We start from the raw sequence: 10587 nt of genomic DNA, 5'->3' as shown, positions 1-10587 counted from the left end.
GAGAAAGAGTGGGAGGGGGCGAGAAAGAGAGGGAGGGGCGAGAGAGGAGGGGGCGAGAAAGAGAGGGAGGGGGCGAGAAAGAGAGGGAGGGGGCGAGAAAAGGAAAGGAGGGGCGAGAAAGAGAAAGGAGGGGGCGAGAGAGAAAGATAAGGGGGCATGAGAGAGGGAGGCGAGAGCGAGAGGGACGAGGCGAGAGCGAGGGGGACGGGGGTGAGAGCGAGGGGGATGGGGACGAGAGCGACAGGGACGGGGTGAGAGAGAGAGGGGGCGGGCGAGAGAGAGAGGGTGGGGGTCGAGAGCGAGAGGGAGAGGGGCGAGAGAGAGCGAGGGGACGAGAGAGAGTGGGAGGGAGCAAGAGAGAGAGGGAGGGGGCGAGAGAGAGGGAGATGGGGTGAGAGAGTGTGTGGAGTTTTGAGAGAGAGAGAAGAAGGGGACGAGACAGAGAGGGAGGGTGGGGAGAGGGAGAGGGAGAGGGAGGGGATGAGATGGAGAGAGGGAGGTGGGGTGAGAGAGAGAGAGTGTGGAGGGGTGAAAGAGAGAGGGAGCGTGGCGAGAGAGAGAGGGAGGGGTCGAGAGAGAGAGGGAGCGGGGCGAGAGCAAGTGGGAGCGAGAGAGAGAGAGAGAAGGAGCGGGAAGTGCGAGAGCGGGAGGGGGCGAGAGAGAGTGGGAGATGAGTGAGGGATTGAGGGAGGGGTTGAGATAGAGATGAAGTGGGCCGAGAGAGAGAGGGATGGAGGGGGCTAGTGAGAGAAAGGGAGGTGGTCGAGCGAGGGAGGGACGGGGGTGAGAGCGAGGGGGGCGGGGGCGAGAGCGAGAGGGACGGGGGCGAGAGCGAGAGGGGTGAGAGAGAGGGGGACGGGGATTGAGAGAGAGGGAGGGAGCGAGTTAGAGAGGGAGTGGCGCGAGAGTGAGAGGGAGGGAAGTGGGTGAGGGAGGGGGGACAGAGAGAGAGAGGGAAGCCGTGTGAGAGAGCGAAAGGGGGCAAGAGAGAGTGGGAAGGCGTGAGAGAGAGAGGGAGATTGGGGAGAGAGAGAGGGAAGCGGAGACAGAGAGAAAAGGAGGCTGGCGAGAGAGAGTGGGGGCGGCGAGAGAGAGAGTGTGTGTGAGAGAGAGAGAGAGGGCGAGAGAGAGAGAGGGAAGAGAGAGCGAGAGAGAAAGTGGGTGCGAGAGAGAGGGGGAAGACGTGAGAAGGAGAGGGGGCAAGAGAGAGAAAGTGGGAGGGGTTGAGAGGGAGAGCGAGGTTGAGGGAGAGAGAGAAAAGGAGGGGGCGAGAGCGAGAGAGAGGGAGGGGGCGAGAGACAGACAGTGGGTGGGGGGCGAGAGATAGAGAGGGATGGTGTGTGAGAGAATGGAGGGCGAGTGAGAGGAGGGCGAGTGAGAGGAGGGCGAGTGAGAGGAGGGCGAGTGAGGGCGACTGTGACAGAGAGTCAGAACGAGAGCAAGAGACAGAGAGAGATGAACAAAGGCAGCGAGCAAGAGAGAGAGTGAGCGCGAGAGAGAGAGAATTGGTAGAGAGATAGAGAAAGGGGTAGGATACAGAGAGAGAGGGGGATACAGAGAAAGAGTGAGTAGAGTGAGAGTGAGAGAGAGAGGCCTTGAGAGAGAGAGAGAGGAAGCGAGAGAGAAGCGATAGCGAGATGAAGAGACGGGATGAGCGAAAGGTAGAGTCATGAGAGGCGGGCAAAAGAGAGAGAGAGAGGAGGCGAGAGACAGAGGGAAGGCAGAGGGGTGAGAGAGGAAGACAAGGTGCGAGAGCGATGAGGCAAAAGCGAATGAGGGAGAGAGGTGGTGTGAGAAAGATAGATAGAGAGAGAGAGAGAGAGCGATAGGTGCCAAAAAAAATGAGGGGCAAGAGAGAGAGAGGGGCGGGAGTGACAGGGATAGAGTGGGGAAAGAGAGAGAGAGGAGCGTGATGGAGAGAGAGTGAGAGAGAGAGGGGCGTGATAGAGAGAGGGAGAGTGACCGAGAGTGAGCGAGAGAGAGAGAGAGAAAGAGAGAGAGAGAGTTGCAAGAAAGAGGGGAAAATGGGGCAAATAGGAGAGAGTGAGGGAAAGACAGAGGGAGAGAGGGTGTGGGAGAGAGGGTGAGGGAGAGAGTGATCGAGAAGGAGCAAGGGAGGGGGCAGAGAGAGGCAACAGAGAGAGCAAGAGAGAGTGAGAGGAGTGAGAGGGAGAGGTGATAGAGAGAAGGATAGAGAGAGAGTGAGAGAGGTGAGCGATGGCGACGGGGGAACAAAGAGAGAGATATAGAGAGAGGGGTGAAAGTGGTGTAAGAGAGAGAGTGGGCCGCGCACAAGAGACAGAGAGGCAAGAGAGGGCGACAGTGACGGGTGAGAGAGAGGAGAGAAAGGGGGAGTGAGAGAGGGAGGAAAGGAGAGTGAGAGAGAGAAGGAGCGAGAGAGAGAGATGGGGAGAGCGAGTGGGTGAGAGAAAAAGGGGCGAGTGAGAGACAGAGGGATGAGAGACAGAGGGTTGTGAGAGAGGGAGGGAGGACTGAGACAGAGAGAGCACGAGCAAGAGAGAGCGAGCACGAGAGAGAGAGCTGCAAGAAAGAGCGAGAGAGAGAGAGAGACAGGGCAGATACAAGAGAGAGCGAGAGAGAGAAAGGAAAGAGGGAGAGTGGCAGAGTGGGAGTGTGGGAACGAGGGAGTGAGGGAGCGAGAAAGAGGGAGAGTGGCAGAGTGGGAGCATGGAAACGTGGGAGCGTGGGAACGAGGGAGGGAGGGAGCGAGAAAGAGGGAGAGTGGCAGAGTGGGAGCATGGAAACGTGGGAGCGTGGGAACGAGGGAGTGAGGGAGCGAGAAAGAGGGAGAGTGGCAGAGTGGGAGCGAGGGAGTGGCAAGAAGGAAAGAGAGGGAGAGAGATGGGGAGGGTGGAGAGAGGGAGGTAGAGGGAGGGGGCAGAGGGAGAGGGTGGCAGAGGGGGAGGGGTCAGAATGGGGTAGGGGAGGGGGAAAGGGAGCCGGGAGGGGGAGGGGGAGGGCAGGTAGGCGGTGAGGAGGGAGGTAGAGGCATTGGTTAGAGGGAGGGGTAGAGGGACGGTGGGTAGGGTGTGTAGAAACAAGGGGGTAGAGGGAGGGGGCTAGAGGGAGGGGGTCGAGGGATAGTGGGAGGGTTTGGAGGGAGAGGGGTAGACGGTATAGAGGGAGGGGAAATAGGGTGGGAGTGGGGGGTGGGGTGGTGAGAGGGGGCGAGAAGTGAGGGGCAAAGGGGGAGGGGATGAAAGGGGGGCAGTGAGAGGGAGGGCGTCGAGAGGGGGGCGAAGGGGTGGGCGAGAGTGGGGGTGGGGACAGAAAGGGGGTGAGGGAGGGCGAATGGTGGGCGAAAGAGTGACCCGGTTGGGCCGGGGGTGTGCGAGAAGGATTGGAGGCAATGGGGCGCGAGGGGTTTGCGGTGAGAGGGGCTCGAGGGTGGGGGAGAGAGGGGGTGAGGGGGGCGAGAGAGGAGATGAGAGGGGCGAGAGGGTGGCGGGGGTTTTGGGGGTCAAGAGGGGGGCGAGAGGGTGGAGCGAGAGGTGGGCGAGAGGGGTGCATGGGGGGTGAGTGGCGGGGGGGTGAGTGGCGGGGGGCAGGGCGAAAGATTCAGGAGGGGGGCAAGAATGGGGTGAGAAGGGGGCGAAAGTGGACCAAGAGAGGGGGTGAGAGGTGCGCAGAGGGGGCGCAAGTGGGGGGCGAAGGAGGAGCGAAGAGGGGTGGGAGAGGGGGCGGAGAGGGATGGGGGTAAGAGGGGTGTGCCAGGGGGCGCCAGAGGGTGTGGGAGGGGGGGTGGGTGGGGAGGAGAGAGGGTGGAGAGAGTGGGGGAGAGACAGAAGGAGAGTGCTGGCTATGTCATTTCATCATCTGTGAAAGTCATTAAGACTGGCAAAGTCCCTCATCCTGATAACGTTCTGCTCAGGACTCCAGTCACTAATTTGCTGCCCGATTCTGATAAATAACCAAAAACACAACAGGAGTTGTACTTGCAGAGAATCAGGGAGCCATGGTTACATCAACATCAGAACACAAGGAGGCTATTTAGCTTCGTGAGCCTATTCCACCATTCACCCAAACCATGGTCATCTTCATCATCATGACAAATCCCTGTCTTTGTCCCATAATCCTTCAGCACGTTCATTCAAAATCTACCAATCTCAGATTTAAAATTTGCAAATGATTTCCAATCAATCGCTGTTTGTGGAGTTTTATCAAACTTTATCCATTTCTGTGTATGAATGTGTACCCCGTTATCACACCTCATTGTTCTGACTCGAACACTTTATCTGTTTAATCTTTCTTCTTAAGTTAAGCCTTGGAATCCAAGTATCACTTCAGTAAATCTGCACTGCACTTCCACTCAGAGGGATACTCTCCTTCAGCCATGGTGCCCAGCCCTGACAGCTTGGTCTAACTAGGTTCGGATTTGCTGAAGCATGACTTCTAATCCTTTGGTATCTCGTCTTCTGCCGAGATCAATGTCAACATTCCACCGGCCCCTTGGTCACTTTTCTGAACCAGTCTGAGACATTTTCGTGAACTATACAGCTGGATCAATCCCATGTAGTTTCTTTGGAGTCCACTCTCTCTCTATTTTCACAGTCAAGAAATATTCGATTTTGATCCAACGTCCCACTTGCCGACACAAACTCATCTGTCGTTGTTTTTTTTATCATTTACTGAATCTACCAAGATTGCTTTCTAATGCTGTGCTTCCATCTACCTACACTTGGAATCGCAGAATGGCCCCAAATGTTGAATGTGGCTTTCCTTTCATTATGTATAGTGAATAATTACGGCTCCAACATCGATCCGTGCAGGAGATCACAAACCATATCCTTCCAATTAGAATATCCCTTATTATCTGCACAAATCTCTCTTGTTCAAATCAAATTCCTCTGCAAAAAATATCCTTAGCATCTTATTACCTTTAATGGACAGTAGAAAGGTGTAAATTCAGGGACATTCTTCACAGTCAAATTTGCCTTGTGTTTATCCGATTGGGGAAGCAAGGAATCCCAATAAACATCAATCGTTGTCTTCACTATATGGGAACTCGATCACAAAGAACAACAATGTCAAGTATTTATTCTCCTTCATGATTTATAAACTTTGGGCACATTGTGACCGAGTGGTACTCGCTTTTTTTTTTCAGAAACACAGGCCCTGCCCAACTGTTGGCTCACACTTGTTACACCATATGGTCCTCGTCCTCTCCATCTGAATCTCATGGCAAGATACCTCGACCATGGAGAGGAGCAACTATTCCAAGCACTGAGATCCCCTAATTTGTAACACCACTCACCCTAATCCATAAGAGAAGCTCCCTGGTCCCGCACTATGTCCTCATCTGAACCACCCTGCTGGCTGCGTTTCTTCTACATCCGAAAGTGGTGTTGGCTCTCTGATGGCAGAAGAGAATGGAAGGATTTCTCTTCAATCTCATCTTTAGTCATTGGCTCGTCAAACTTATGGGAGTATTCAGTGGCAACAGAGGCAGAGGCTGTAGAGAAAATAAATGATTTACATTGTTCCTTGTTATTTTCCATTGCTCACTGAAAGGTTTAGAACTTGAACTTGAAGTTAAGGGCTGAGCTAGAATCCTTGGATTAACTATCTGCTCAAGGAGCAGAGTGGGGTTACAATTATTGATTCAACACAACTTTGATATTGAATCATACATTGTTTAAGTTTCCTTGCGCACAACCACAGATCCAAGGGAAACACAAGGAACTTGGATTGAATACGTTAAGCTCATGACTGAATAAATGAATCTTGAATTAAAGCAGTGCAAGACATGTGCCTATTTGACCCACATATCCTTTGGGTAGGGAAGGAGTGCTAACGTAGCAAAAGATTTGATTGATTCAAATCATCTAACTGAAGAGACACATTGCCCTGTTTAAGTCATGAGAACATTGGAAGAACAAAACATCATTTCTGGTTAAAGAATTCACCTTTCTCACCAGGTAATGAAGGCACACTGTCTCTGCAGATTGAGTCGTTGGCCACTGTTTGAACCACCTCCTCAGTAGAGCTATTTCCCTTTTGTGTGGCCAGAGGTTCTGCTTTTCTCCAAGAATGGTAAGGGTGAGCTGTCTTGTTTACTGCTGCCGCTGCTGCTCCTATAGAAATGTCACAGAACAACACAGATGCATAGTGTCAGGACACAAAAACAGGTTCTCAGTAATAGTGATTTACACAGGCTTCCTTCCCAACCTGAACCCATCAACATAGTTTTCTTTGATTTCTTGTATTCCAAGCTCCTCCTTGAATTCATCTGTTATTTGCTTCAATTATTCTTGATGAAGTAAGTTCTACATTCAAAGTTGAAAATGTGTTGCTGGTTAAAGCACAGCAGGTTAGGCAGCATCCAAGGAATAGGAAATTCGACGTTTCGGGCATAAGCCCTTCATCAGGAATGATGAACCCCTTTTTGGTAAAGACTTTATCGCCCAATGCAAATTCCACGTGAGATTTAATAATGATTACAATTATATCCACAGATCCAGTGGATTCTGTCATTCGCAAGCAGAAACATCTTTTCCATGTCTACCCGATCAAATGTAACTGAACCATGTCACTCTTTTTCAATGAGACAAGACTGCCCAATCTTACTTGATGAATTCAAGTTCAGTTTGAATATAATTCCAGTTAACTATTCTTTATCTTCCCTACTGCCTCTACATCCATATTACAATATGAAGATCGGAACTGTTTGTAGTGCTCCAAGGGTGATCTGTCCATCGTTCTACACATATCGAACACATTTCCATTCTGTCGTCCCAGAAATAAACCCATGATCTACTTTTCTATTTAACCTCACAAACTGGTGCCATTTGCTGCCAGTGACACATTGCTATCTCCAGATCTCTCTGCCCTATTTAACGACATATTTCCAAAGAGGAAGTGGTCTCTTTATTCTTTTGACCACAGTGTACTACCGCGCACATGGGTGGAGGTTAATCTTCCACAGCTTTGACTGCAATATTCCCTTAACCAAATCTTCCCAACAGTAAGTCTTCCTAAAAACAAAACGCCAACATATTAATGTACTTAATCTCGTCAACTATTTATTATTTGAAAAGCACTAACTGTCGAGCTCAGTTTTGAACAAACATCCTCTGCTATAGTTATCAAAATGCCACAAGCTGAACGACAACCACTATTTACATTCATATTCATTGCAGCCTAAGAATGAGAGGTGGTATCCTGGAGGGTCTATTAAATGGTCAAGGGATTGACCGAATAGAGGCAGAGAAGATGATTCAATCTACAATGAGTCGTCCTAAGTTGACAATGAAGGGAAAGTTGGAGGAATTACTTCTCTCAGAGGATGGGGAATTCCCTATCTCAGAACACTGTGGATTCTGGGACATGAAGTAAATTTAAATAAGAGACACACAGACTTTTAATCAGTAATGAGTTGAAGGGTTAAGGAGGCTGGCAGGAAAGTGGTGTTCAGGCCAAGATGAGATTCACAATCAAGCTGCCTAAATTTTAAACATGAACACTTCTTAATAGTTCACTTGATCCTAACGAAATATTTTGTGCAAAACAAATCACATGATACATAGTTATTCAAAGAACAAAACAAGTTTGTTCATTGAAGAACCCAGAGAAAAAGGTGATGAAACAATGTGAGTTTGATATACCTGAATCATCATTTCAAGTGCATTCTCTGCATAAATTCTCCTTTTCCTCCTCGAAGTATTCAAATTCTCGAATAATTGAGAGAATGAAGTCACAGTTGTACAGTACATAAATCAGATCCTTCAGTCCAACTTGCCCATGATGACCAGATATCCTAAATTAATCTAGTCCCATTTGCCAGCATTTGTTCCATATCCATCTGAGACCAAAAGACATAGGAGTGGAAGTAAGGCCATTCGGCCCATCGAGTCCACTCCGCCATTCAATCATGGCTGATGGGCATTTCAACTCCACTTACCAGCGTTCTCCCCGTAGCCCTTAATTCCTCGAGGCAACAAGAATCTATCAATCTTAAACCCTTTCTACTGATTATCAGTTTATTTTCCTTTATCAGCACTTGAAATACTGACTTTTTCTTCTCCTAACATTGGTGAATAAAACATAACTTCATTCATCCAAATTAATTTTGTAATCTTTCACAAAAAAAGAAGTGAGAACAACATATAGGTGAGTGCAAAACAAAATACTGCAGCTGCACGATATCTGGGAACACTCTAAAGGTGAGGCAGTGATACTTTGGTGTAATCTGCAGTCTGGCCAAATTGCAGCAAAATGCTGTTCAATTTTATCAGCAAACTATTGAATAAAATCCTCCTTGCACAATAATGAGGCAGCATTTTGGGATGTAATTTTTAAAATATATTATTTTCAAAGTTACTCACAATTAAGAGTGATCACTTGGTGCTGTCCGCACAACACAGTACGAAAAGGAATTAACAGAAAAAAACACAATAACCCAAATTCAGAGTCACAAATTCATTAATGTTGCATGGGTCCAGCGTTTATAAGTAATCAATTTTTTAAAAATAAATACAGATACATTTACTAACTATATTGGAGTACACTTAAGTTTCTTACTGAACAGTGACGGGATTGGACAGAGTCCGCATGGATTTAAGAGAGGGGAATCATACTTAGCAAATCTACTGAAAGAATCTACAGAGTCGAATTCGAATATTAAAGTAAGAAATTGCAGGACAGTTAGAAAAGCTGATCATTAAACATGGTCGACTGGGTTTTGTGAAAGAGAAACTATATTTGACAAATTTGCGACAGTTCATTGAGGAGATAACTAGCAGGGCAATCCAATGATGTTCTGTATTTGGAATTTAAAAATGCAAATGATAAGGTGCTACATAAAAGTTAATTGCACAATTGAGGAGTTCATGATATCGGGGTAATGTATTAGCATGGATTCAGGATTGGTTAACCACGCTGGCTGTTGCTGTGTCCTCACTTGCAGTGCTGTATACAATGTTAGCTCCCATATTTAATAAAGGATAAACCAACATTGGAGACCATTCAAAAAAGATTCACTTAGCTGTTTCGAGCATGAAAGGGTTGACCTATCAAGAATAGATAAGCAGGGGTGATCTTATGGAAACAAGATTCTGAGGAGCTTGACAGGGTAGATGTTGACTAGATCTTCCAGCACCAGTGAAGTTTCAAACCAGGGGACATTACAGAGGGGAACATTCATTTTAGAAAAAGTCAAGATTTTTTTCTCTCAGTGAATGGCTAGAATTTTCTCACCCAAACTTTAGTGAAAGTTAAATGTGGGAGGGGAATGGTTGGGTTACTCTTCGGAGGGTTGTTCTGGCTTGTTGGGCTGAAGGGTCTGTTTCCACACAGTAGGGAATCTATGATTCTATCTCAAATTATTTTAAAAGAAGGCAGATAGATTTTTGAAATATTGAGCAGTTGAGGACTATGCGGATCAAGCATAAAAGAGGTGTTGAGGCCTGGGTTGGCCCAGCCATGATCTGATAGAATGGGGGAACAAGCTGAAAGCGATGAATTGCCTACACCTGCTCCGATTCCTTGAGGCTCCATTTCATGTTTTTTTTTGTCTCCAAAGAAGAGCGTGATACAATGTGCTAAAGATTTTAGATGTTGTGAAAATGGGGTGTTTTTGTGCTAATTCAGATGGCATTATTTCATCAATCACAGCTATACAATCATGAGTAGGAAGGCAATTCCCTCCATGAATAAAGGAAATCTACTGCAGAGCTCACCCAAAGGGAATTCTTACCCTCAGTAAACTCTCAAACCATCCTACCTCTTGCAAAAATGCCATCCCGTTTTCCAATTCCTCCACCTCCGACGTATCAGCTCCCAGGAGGATCAGTTCCACCAGAGAACACACCAGATGTCCTCCTTCTTTAGAGACCGCAATTTCCCTTCCCACGTCGTTAAAAATGCCCTCCAACTCATCTCATCCACATTCCTCACCTCCGCCCTCCACACCCCACCCCTCCAACCGTAACAAGGAAAGAACGCCCCTGGGGCTCACTTTCCACCCGATAAACCTTCGCATAAACCAAATTATCCACCAACATTTCCGACACCACCAAAAAGACCCCACCACCAGGGATATATTTCCCTCCCCACCCCTTCCCGCCTTCCGCATAGACCATTCCCTCCGTGACTATCGGGTCAGGTCCACGCCACCTATACCCACCCTCCCATCCTGGCACTTTCCCCTGCCACCACAGGAACTGTATCACCTGTGCCCACACCTCCTCGCTCACCTCTAACCAAGGCCCTAAACGAGCCTTCCACATCCATGAAAATTTTACCTGCACATCCACTAATTTCATTTATTGTATCCGTTGCTCCCGATGTGGTCTCCTCTACACTGGGGAGACTGGGGGAGCCTCCTAGCAGAACGCTTCAGGGAACATCTCCGGGACACCCCCACCAATCCATCACACTGCCCTGTGGCCCAACATTTCTTCTCCCCCTCCTACTCTGCCGAGGACATGGAGGTCCTGGGCCTCCTTCATCACCAGATGCCTGGAGGAAGAACGCCTCATCTTCCACCTCAGAACACTTCAACCCCAGGGCATCAATGTGGACTTAAACAGTTTCCTCATTTCCCCTTCCCCCACCTCACCCTAGTTC

Source organism: Hemiscyllium ocellatum, chromosome 21 (genome assembly GCF_020745735.1).
Source record: "Hemiscyllium ocellatum isolate sHemOce1 chromosome 21, sHemOce1.pat.X.cur, whole genome shotgun sequence".
Taxonomy (NCBI): domain Eukaryota; kingdom Metazoa; phylum Chordata; class Chondrichthyes; order Orectolobiformes; family Hemiscylliidae; genus Hemiscyllium; species Hemiscyllium ocellatum.
Note: the sequence above shows the minus strand (reverse complement) of the source record.